The 12,058-nt window shown below is 38.3% G+C and overlaps 1 protein-coding gene across 1 annotated transcript in view; it reads right to left on the bottom strand.

Annotated features, from left to right (window-relative positions):
• LOC126470301 (protein purity of essence) overlaps nucleotides 1-12,058 on the bottom strand; it is a 475,244-nt gene that overhangs the window by 424,614 nt on the left and 38,572 nt on the right. The window lies entirely within an intron of this gene.

The following is a 12,058-nucleotide window of genomic DNA, read 5'->3' as shown; positions in this document are numbered from 1 at the left end:
AAAGATTAGGGCTGGATGGAAAATGTTGCATTGTTTCCCAACCAAACTGCTGAAGCATAGCCTTCATCTGATTGGCAGTATGGGGTGGGCATTACTGCACAACAGGATGAGTCCGTCCAACAACATTCCTGGGTATTTTGACTTTATGGCATGTTGCAGTTTCTGCATCGTGTCTTCAAAGCATCTTTTTCACAAATTTCCTCATTCACTTTCTCAATGAAACCATCACTGACACAGAATCCTACCCACTATGTGCTTTGTCACTAAAATTGGTTCATCCATCATTTAATTCTATCACCTACTTTTTCACCATTCCACCTGTCATTAAGTTTTCACCATCAATCTTTAAAAGTTGACAGTAAATTTCAATTGGCTAAACATTCTTTGCATTCAAACACCATATTACAGAATGCACTTCAAAATCGGTCTACTCAGAGATTTTCTTAAGCATTTTGAACAATCATGAACAAATGTAAACACTAAACAATCTGGTTGTAATGGCGTCAGTGGAAAGACAATGAACCAGAGAGACGAGTGCAAATGTGCGGAACTGCGACAATAGTACAGTGGTGGCAGTAGAATAAAAAGGTCTTACTTTATGGAGACACCAATTTTGATACAAAATGTATTGACTTGCTATTTCATTGTTTTCAATAAATCATTTAGACACCACCAAACAATTTCAATTAATATTTGGTGACACTTTTTAAATTTTAGAAATAAAAGAATGAAACAGATAAGGGAAATCATTAAATGTTACAATAACAGCAAATTAACTGGAAAAGTTTGCCTCCATACTAAATGATTTTATACTCAATAAAACAAAAATTAACTCCATCATTGCTGGGCCCGAAGTCTGGGGCCTCGTCTCATAAGTGATGAGGGAAGAGGGGGGAGGAATAACACTTCATGAACAAATCTGGGTCCACTCAGCTCTGGATGGTAGCACCTGGTAAGGGTCTCTGCCTAGGGTTACTAGGTGAAATCTGGTCAACTGTCTCAAAGGCGGAAGAGGAAATTCAAGATTCCCAGTGGCGCAGAGAGAGAGAGAGAGAGAGAGAGAACAGAAGAACTACCTCCAGGACTCTCAATCTTTATTGTATCTTCTTGTGATCCTCAGGCTACTCCCAAAATAACTTTCATCAATCGTGGAAGTGTGTGATGTAAACTATTTTACCCCAGGTGGACAATCCAATTACGTCAGTAGACATTCAGACTCTGGGGAGTCTGCAACATTGCACAAAGACACGTCCAAATTTCAACATAAACAATCAACGTACTCAGCAACTTCTAATGTAAACTCATTGTTGAAGATTGAAAAACTAAAACATCTTACAGGTACACTAAAGAACCACAACATATTCATAGCAGATATTCAAGAAATGCAGTACATGGATACAAATACCTTTGACTCTAAAGGTTTTCAGATATACAAAGGGAAATTGGGACCGAGAGTGATGAAAAATATACCATATCTTGGAACAGCCTTCATAATCGACAAAAAATCTTAATCAATAGTTGACTGATTCCCCATTAGAAAGACAAGTCTTACATTCACAAGCACAAACAAAATCTTCACAATCATCAATGTCCATGCCCCTATAAATGAAGATAACTTAGAAAAACAAGGAAAAGTTGAAGCCTTTTGGAATCAACTGTATGTTATTATTCAGAAAATTCTGGATAAAAACATTATCACTCTTCTTGGAGACTTATGTACAGATCAATACATAAAAAAATATAAGACAATTGTTGGAGAATATCCTGCCCACAAAAGAACAAACAGAAATGGTACCAGGCTAACAGAACTTTGCCAAGCGCACCACCTAATTCTTAAATTTACAGCTTTCAAAAAACTATCACGAAAACAAAAGACATGAACATCCCCAAATCCCAGCCTAGGGGAATTTCAACCTGGTCGTGTGGCAATTAAGAAAATTTCTCACAATCATGAATGTTAGGATACTCAGGGGTGCAAACTTGGATTCAGACCACTACCTCTCTAAAAATAAGTTCAAAATCATCTCAAACGAGAAATGCAACGTGAAATAAATCAAGGGTTGAAAGAACAGCACTGAAAAATATTAAAATCAGATGAATTCACAAAAGCAACAGAATTGATTCAGGGCCAAAGTTTGAAGGATATCAAGAAAAACCTTACTACTACTACTACTACTACTACTACTACTATGGGCGAACGGATAGCACCCAACATAAAAAGCAAAATACACACCTGGTTGTCACTAGAATGCACTGATGCTCTCATTGAAATATGAAAACAGGCATGGCAAAATTGACAATCACAGAAAACAAAAGAAATTAGATTAAATTTCATTATAGTTAGACAACTGATACATAATAGTATAAAAAGGATTAAGACGACTCATGAAAACAAAACTCTTCTCCAAATTGATGAAGAATTTACTAAAAACAACACAAGAAGCTTTAACGCAGTGTTCAAACAAAGGTTATCAAGATAAAAAGCTCACACCCTCCAATTTTGAGATGTAAATAGGACCATTGCTCGCTACAACACGGAAATCTGCAAGATACAAGCAGGCTACTTTGACAAGCTCCTGAACTGAGAACCGGTCTTTGAAAATTTTGAATCCATCGCAAATAACAGTGAGAAGCCAGATTCAGAACCACCAATGACTGAGGAACTACTAAAAGTAACTTCAGACTTGAAAAAACAACAAAGCGCCTGGAGAAAAGCAAATAGTGGCCGAACTATGGAAAAAAGCTGACAAAACTGATATTGCATCCCTTCAATGTGTTTTTGATCAAATCTGGAAAGAAGAAGAGATTTCAGCAGAATGGAGAATAACTCTCATCCGCCCTATCCACCCCAACAATTACAGAAGAATATCACTGCTGTATACAACATACAAGATTCTTCTAAAGTCCTTTTGAACAGAGCACAGCCCCAATTGGGCCCACAAATTGGGGAATATCAGGGAGGTTTTAGAAAGGGCAAGTCATGTGCGGAACAAATACTACACCTCGAAAACGTTATGACATACCAAAAATAAAGGGCAAAGACCTATGTAATCTCCTTCACTGATTTAGAAAAAAGCACATGATTCGATTGACAGAGAATCTCTGTCAGGAGTCCTGGAAGAAATGAGTTTGGATAGCAAATCAATTAATATCATAGAAGTGACCCTTACAAATACATTTTTGAAAGTTAAATTCATTGGTGAACTTTCAGAACCCTTCGAAATATAAATGAGGGTGTGACAGGGAGATGGGCTCTGACCACTGCTGTTCAACTGTGCACTTGAGGAAGTATTCAGAGAATGTAACACAAATATAAAGCGTGGTATAAGATTGGGTTGCAAAAAGAAGAACATTGCCTTTGCAAATGATATGGCCCTGTTTGCTGAAACAATGGAAGAAGCACAGGAGTAAATCTTTGAATTAAAGAAATAAGCAGCTAAAATAGGTCTTCACATCTCCTTCGAAAAAACTAAGACCATGAAAAACATCAAGAACTCACATAAACACCTCAAAGTTCAAGAACAAAAGGGTGAAATAGAAAAAGAATTTAAATATCTCAGAGAATGAATTAGTCGGAATTCTGGGGAAAGCACAGTAATGGAATCCAGAAAAAATAGACTTGAACTGGCCTTCCAACTAACGGAAGATAGGTATAACAAAAAATCCCTTTCATGGGGGTTTAAAATTACACTTTACAAGACAGTAATTAACCCAGAAGCACTGTATGCAGTGGAAACACTAAACATGAACATCAAAGGTCAAATGGAGAAACTTGAGATAACAGAAAGAAACATTTTAAGGAAAATCATAGAACCAAAACTCCAAGATAAGATAATACACATCAAAAATGAAACTCTCTACAAGAAAATCTAAAAATTTTCAGATACAATGCAAAAAAGAAGGATAAATTTTTATGGGCATCTTCTCAGAATGAACCCTTAACATATTAATTACACAAATCTGACTTTTTCTTCAACTGCAAAACAAAACCCAACTGGTTTAGAGAAGCTGAGAAAGACCTAGTAGAATAAAGATTTCACAAAAATCACTAATCGATTGAACAGCTAAATTAATTACTTAAGGTGAAAATATAAAGTTCCAAGACAAATCTGCACAAAAACCCAAACACATCATCTTGGTTCATTTCATTAAGGAGTGCCGTGGTCCCATGGTTAGCGTGAGCAGCTGCGGAACGAGAGGTCCTTGGTTCAAGTCTTCCCTCGAGTGAAAAGTTTACTTATTTTATTTTCGGAAAGTTATGATCTGTCCGTTCGTTCATTGACATCTCTGTTCAATGTAATAAGTTTAGTGTCTGTGTTTTGCGACCGCTCCGCAAAACCGTGCGATTAGTAGACGAAAGGACGTGCCTCTCCAATGGAAACCGAAAACATTTGATTGCAAGGTCATAGGTCAACTGATTCCTCCACAGGAAAACACGTCTGATATATTCTATATGACACTGGTGACGGCATGTGTGTCACATGACAGGAATATGTTGTCGACCCACCTAGCTTGTACACTTGGCGAATGGGTAAAAAGATTTCTTCTACCTTGCCTGATTTAGGCTTTCTTGTGGATGTGATAATCACTCCCAAAAAAGTGATGAAAACATAAGAGTTTGTCGCATAAACTGCAACAAATGAATGCAACAGTTTCACAGACACACAGTTTTCGCTGTGCTCTGTCAAAACATAGGTTTTTAACATTTTCAAATTTTTCCGTGTGTAGACCATCAAATCCTGCATATGTCCCAGCAAATCTGAACATGTCCTGGAATTTTGGAGAGTGAAGCTGATTATGCCTGAACTTTGATAATTGACACACGATCATGTAAACAATACTGCTCTGTGTACCTTTGCAGCTTCGCAAAATCATAGAATCTTTTCACAAAGTATCTCACTTGCCGGAAACCAAACACATCTAATGGTAACACAAGAGGTGTACAACCTGGAGGAATGGTAATCACGTCTACTCCCACACTAAAATTGTAAAGTGCCTGATCCTTCTGTCCTGTAGTCGACTGACGTCATGTGTTTCGACGTTTGTTTAGGTGTAGCGTCCCCATACTACGGCGCAGTTACCTCGCATCGGATGGATCGACAGACAGATAATAATTGTCTGAAAATAAAAAATTAAACTTTTCAGTCAAGGGAAGACTTGAACCAAAGACCTCTCGTTCCGCAGCTGCTCACGCTAACCACGGGACCGTGGCGCTCCTGAGCTCACACTATCCTTTATGTTGCCTATTTTGCGCATGGACTACTCACTTTGTATATTTTGCTTATTTTTTTCATAGTTCCACACAACTTCTTCCTGTTTTCTCGATTGATCTGTGTTCAGTTTTTCAAGGCCTATCCACTGTGCCAACTTATAACTAAACCTGAGGGGGTGCGATGGGGAGGTTCCCTTGTGAGTTGTAATAACATGTCACATTCTCACTTTACTTATGTCCTCCATTCACTTTCTGTCTCTCTGAAAGCACAATGAAATAATAATTTTTCAATGTACTGTTAATTAAGTCAGAAATCTATAGTAATAAAACTAAAGAAAATTTCGGAAAATTTGATTCATGAGCCTATCCTCTAGGTTATAGTTTCAGTTGATGCTATAGATGAATACATTACAGTACTTAACTCGGTTTCACAATGACAGAATGCTTATTGTGTGTTTAAGGTAAAAATTTATACCGCCGAAAAATGTGAAGTTATCAATTTGAAATTTTAGCAGTATGGTTCTATTATCCTTAGAATTTGATACACTAAGAATGAAAAAGATCGCTTAATATTTAATAGTACTTCTTCAAATCCACAGAGTACATGTAACATACTGCACACAGCATTAAGCAAGTACAACGGCTCGCTCGGCCCAGTGGCCAGTGTCAGCTGTGCAAGCGTGAAAACCGAAACCTGCTCTCCTCCCGGCTCCATTGCAAGCTACAACAAGATAACAAGACAGCATAATAAACTATCCCTTGCTTGAGGGTCTGATGACCTCGCTATTTAGTCCCTTAACCACCAACAAACCTAACTTCCTTCACCAGGCTTGCCCTATGTGAGTTATGTAAGACATTACACCTTAATCTTTCTTCTCATTTTTGTAGATGAAGCAAAGAAAAAAGTGTGCCAAATTTAAAAGACCACAAAATCTCCAAGATTGGCAATGTTTTACTGAAGCACAAAATTTAGTGCGGACTTCAATGCGAGATACTTTTAATGGCTTCCCCAATGAAGCTGCCTTGACACTCAATATAGTCATTCAGGAGTCGTCTTCTGTGTTAAATCGCACTGATCAAATTTGTACCAAGAGGAACAAACCTGCAAGTTTGATCAGTTCTCGTGTAGTTGATGAAAAGCATTGTTGAGTATTTTGAGAAAGGTTGAGCTTTGTGAGTGATTTATTTTAGGAGATTTCACGTGTGAACATTTCAAGTGGTACATAAACTCTGTCTGACACATTTCATGCAAATTACAAGACATTCTTTCAAGCACTTCCATACAAGAAGATTTCTGAACAACTGATTGTGTTAACTTGCAAAGAGTCATGGGTCAGAGACAGTTAAGAACATTTAAAATATTGGGTCGGACTAAATCCCTTCTGCCTGCTTTTGGGCGTGAACTTGTTACAAAGACAGTAACATTGCATAATTAGTGTCCGGGTATTAAATACGGATTTCATAGACATTTTCCTTGTTTTAGAAATAATCAACCAACTAAAAGGAAATTTCAGACTTTTTTCACACGAGTCATGCAAGAATCCCGAACACTTGATTGTTTAACTAACTTTCAGCTACTGCCCATGGACTGGAGTTGTGTGGCTTGTGTGTGGTAGGTATTTAGTCGAGTTCTTGTCAACACTGCATTTGTCGGCTAAACCAGTATCTACATCGCAGAGTGAAGGGACAGACAACCTGAAACCTACCTCGGTTGGTGGACTGATTGTTTAAAGGATAGCGAGATAACAACCCGCCCCGCCGCACACTCACTGATGAATCTGCACAAACCAATGTACAGATCCCTTCTGATGCTCTCTAGGGCCAAGTATGGTTCTGAGGTTCTGAAAGAAACCACAGTAACCTTGAGAAGAGTTAGGGAATGATCATCGCTGAATTGTGTTTGTTGGATAGCAACACAGATCGCAGACCAAGAGGAAATTAGTTTTTGTAGTTCTGGCAGATGACAGTAACATCCATTGCAGATCCACTGGATCATCAAACTGACAGTGTTCGGGTTCTACATCTACATCCATACTCCGCAAGCCACCTGAACGTGTGTGGCCTGAAGAGGCCTGGCAGGTCACACCCCAACTTCAGTGTTTGTCACATGTGGGAATGGAACAATGTCAATGAACATCCTCCTCCTCCCCCTCTTTCACAACTTTTAGCAGCAGAGATTCTTGTGAGGGCTTATCTGCTGTGAGTGCATGGACAGAAGAAGAGCAGGAAGCCCTGTGACCCCACAAGCTCTGGCTCCTTCTTCAGCCAATGGCTAGTGTGGATTTCTAATCTGTGTGAATCTGAAGAGAGGATTCCCAAAAAGAGAGCCTTGTCATCAATATACAGGACGACGATGCTGCCTCTCCGACTGGATGCATGGAATGATTCCCACACATGATGCCACAGGAACCATGAGAGGAAGGTCTATTGCCCATATGGTCAATTCTATTTGCACAACAACTGGACATCAATGATGAGGGAGTAAATACACCAGCTACTGCCAACTCTGATTTGGTCAATATCATCAATACAAAATTTTAAAAAAAATCATATTTTCTCCAAGCTTCAAAATATGAGAGGTGACCCATGACCATCAACTTCTGGATTTTGGGTTCCCTCTGTACGTTAGAAGGCTTTAAGGATCACGTGGGTTGGTTGTTCACACAGTTGCTACAGACAGGTGGCAGCGCACATGGTGAACTTTTGTCAAGTGGACGAGCACAGCCTCCACAAATCAGTATGTACCCCGGGCACACATGACTGAAGTGCTGGCATTAAATACACCTCTACAGGGGTAGGAAATATGGTTTCACATTGCAGCAGTAACACATGGTGTAGGTCTTTTCTGGAAGCCAATCTCCCTAAGAAGTGAGGATGAATTCACTGATGTTTGCCTTGTTATCTGGCGGGTCTCAACAAGTGGATCCTTCACCTGTGCACATGTTTGTGTTCATCTGTCTGCAGTGTTATTTCCTGGTGAAAAATTAATCCCTGAACCATGCTGAGGTTCTTACGGAATGCAATGGTAACAGATATGTCAGTAAGTTGTTTTCAAGAGTAACACCTGGGACTTGGCATGATTTACCCTCTTAATCAAAATGGGATTACTTCATAAATTGCAGAGGGAAGAGATTTTGCCAAACACATCTCCCATATTCTCCACAAAAATATTGGGTTAGTAGAGGGAAAGGACCCTCCAAATGTTCAGGTGCAAACCAGGAGCTGAGGGGAATAACTGTCTGCAAGTCACTTTGTTTTGTTTTTCTGCCATGTTGTAGCCAAAGGGGGAAGGTTTCTAGAGTTGTAGCAATTGACACTGAATTGTGGTCAGTCTGAAGAGACTGCCAGGGCTTCACTGCCACCATCTGATAAGTTTAGTCATTTCAAAATACCAAATATCTGCCTGCTCCGAATAAAGTGTCTCCCCATGGGTGCCACCCAGGCAGAGCAAAGGCAGGCTAGTGCAGTGGCCAGTGCCCAGAGTCCTAATGCCTCTACAAAAACAGACATCTACTCCGCAGCATGCACGGTTAAGTGACAGCTCAGGCATGAATAGTGCTACCTGTGGGGTCAGCAGACTACTACCATAAGGTTATCTGATGACCCCACACACAGGCTTTACACCTCACTGTGTACTGAACAACCTTTCTCACAGGGCCTCCACAATAAAAAAAAAAAAAAAATACTGAAATGATGCAGCACAAAACCAGATAAGGGGACTGAACATAAGTTAACCAAAATATGTGGTGTAAAATAAGGGAACAAAGAGGGAGGAGGGATAAGGCAGAATTGATGTCCCACAAATGAGGTAGGTTGTCAGCAGGGAATGTGTCCAAGAGAATAATGTGGAGAAATGATGTGGTCAGAGTGTAAAATTACAGCACAAGAATGGAAGAAGTACTAAATGGCTTGGGGACCCATCTCACTACACACATACTCACAAAAATACTTCCGAGTCCCTAGACGGCAGGAAATTAGGCATTTCCCTTCCCGACCAAACGAGCTGTCCCAGCATTTACCCTGATCAATTTAAGGAAATCTAAATCTTTATTGCCAAATGGGAATTTGAGTCGAACTTCTCGTGCATAGAAGTCAACTGTGCTAGCAATCTAGTTTGCTTCCACAAAAGTCGATGAAAAAATGGAGTTGCTGTCTCAATTTCACTATGTGTTGCACTTATGGAATGGCCAAAAGCTGCTGTAGCAACAGTGTAATGAAACTGCCCAGAACTTGGTATCTGCCCTAAGATATTTTTCTGTGAAGTATCAGCACACCCAAACTTTAATAGGTGAATATGTGCAAATTTGGAACATGTTGCACAAGAATGTGGACAGATGTATCCTCAATATCCAGATCATTAAAGATGGGCAATAGCTCTTAATGTTACTTCACATTATGGTGCAAAATAAAATTAAGGTCTATTTACATTATGTAACACTTATGGTGGTGACTGGGGTTATGTTCTTTAATTCCTCTCTAATGAGGCATTTGTGTGGTAGATGTGTGTCTTGTAATATCACATCATGGAGAAGGGAACTCTGAAACTATTACATGCAACTTGTACACCAGGATATTTAAATTCTGGAAATAATTATGTGGATTTGTCTGCTACCATAAGTACCAGTCCTTCAGAAGTAAAGATAATACTTAGAATCTATTTTTAGCCATAGGTTTATGTTTGTTGGTCATTTCACATTTGGGCCGTTCCATACCGAGTGGTTTAATTTCAGAAAAAGTTCCTGAAATTGTGTGTTAACATTTGCACATGTTCCCAGTAAGCATTGGTAAAGTTTTACTATCACTAATTGAATTCTTTCAGATATATAGTCATTTGTTTGACTCAATAGCACAGCTATCGACTGTGCACCTGCAAGTTGAGAAATAATATTTCTGGCAATATTATCTCGAAAGAAACAAAACTAGGCCATCTTGTACCACTTTTAAGCTCTCTTATGTAAAATAACAAAGAAAAAAGGATTACCTGACCATTTTTGATGTGAATAATTTGAAGCAAGGTTGGTCAAAAAAATATACATGAAAAAATGTGAAATTTACCTCTTTATATTTCCAAAAGAAATTGCGGGATAAACTTGAAACTCTGCACATATAAACTTACCAAAGCAGGATCTTAGAATAAAAAAATTTATTCTCCTACTGCTTTCCAATAGCTCCCACACTGAGGGCAATGTTGACAGTTTTTCTAAAAGTAGCTATTTTCGACGCAAAAAAAGAAGTCTTCTACAAACTCTTTTAAACCATTTTCAGTAGAAAGATCATGGTCTAAAAAACCTAAAAACTGTACTTTGTTCATAAAATACACGATGATTGGTCAGTAGCAGTAGTTCTCATACATTAGGGTTGTTCCGCTCTTGGAAGTAGATCCAACTTATGTATTAGATATCTTACTACTATGTCACTGAAAATAAAACTTTAAGACATTCTAATGTATTAACAGCCATCAATGTTTTTGTTAATCTAGGGTGTATACGTGGATGAGGAGGAAAAAAAGAGTTCCTGGATTTTTCCCCGATTTCCTGGTTAGAAATACACTGTTTCCCAGATGAAAATACACTTTTTCCATGCTAAACTGTAAAACTTATCAATCCTTTGACTGGTTATGGTTTTATACAATGACATAGAATGCACTTTAGAAAATGAAACTCAGGGGGAAAAAAAACACGTTTTGGAAAGATGTCTTGTGTGCAGCAACACGTACACTGCATATTTTTGTATTATGAAAGCATAAATTCAAATTCCACCAAACACCCCATGTTACTTTCTGAAGCATTGAAATCAAGATTGCGATGCACTTTGAAGTAAGTCAGTGATAGCTCATGTCATGTGATCTTGCCAGCCGATTGCAGTGGATATTCAGAGTATAGGACACGTGAAGTAGTGAGTCAATAGCAACATCACTGTCAAGTAGCATGAACACACAAATAAGAAAAATTAATTGTTTAAATTAATATACATAGTGTTGCTATAAGAAAAGAAAAGCTTTCACATATAATATTAGTCTCTGAGATTAAGAAGCTTCAAGAGAAGCTAAGATTTCACATATAATTTTGATTTTTTTTTTTTTTTTTGCGCGTGGTACACTTTAAGGTACATCACACAAATGTGCCAGTAAAATCTTTAACAATGGCAAAAAAGTCTGATCTTCTGGGCTCAAAATTATTCTAAATAGTCGTCCTCAAAAAGTTGATTTTTAAATGAGACTCAAATGCTCTGATTTAAGAAATTCATTGTACATTCGTGCACACAGTTTACCTTGCGTAAAAGGAAATTTGCTTTGAAAGTAATGCTTTTCAAACAACAATTTGCAATATTTTCCTGTGGCCTGTTAGAAATAAGTTTGTTTCAGCAGCTGCCAGAGAGTTCCAGATAACAGGTGTCACCAGGCTTCCACAGCTACGACGATGCAGGAAGCCCATATGTTTGTACGTGTAAAACATTAAAAGATCTTAAATTATGTCATAAAAGAAACAAGACATTGGAAGATATTCAAAGATCATCAGAATTTTGTGAACCATACTAAAATGCATAATTCGGCTTAAAATGTACATTTGTACGTCCAGATTCGGATGTAGATTTTCTGGGAGGAATAGTAGTGTATTATCTCATGTTTGGTTCTTTATTATGGCATAGTGCCATAGTGCTAGAAGATAAAAACTTGCACCTGAAATGCAGAAAACAGTAGAAACCAACCAATAGTGAGGAATTAAATACTTCATTTCAAATAAATTGACTGCCTCAGCGGGAAAGATTAATAAAAGCCAAATTACTTTGGCAAAACGACAAAAATAACTTCATTTTTCTGCAAGGCAATTTATGCTCGACTGTCAG

The sequence above is a fragment of the Schistocerca serialis genome, chromosome 3 (genome assembly GCF_023864345.2).
Source record: "Schistocerca serialis cubense isolate TAMUIC-IGC-003099 chromosome 3, iqSchSeri2.2, whole genome shotgun sequence".
Taxonomy (NCBI): Eukaryota; Metazoa; Arthropoda; class Insecta; order Orthoptera; family Acrididae; genus Schistocerca; species Schistocerca serialis.
The sequence above is the reverse complement of the archived record's forward strand: the minus strand, read 5'-3'. Positions and strand labels throughout refer to the sequence as shown.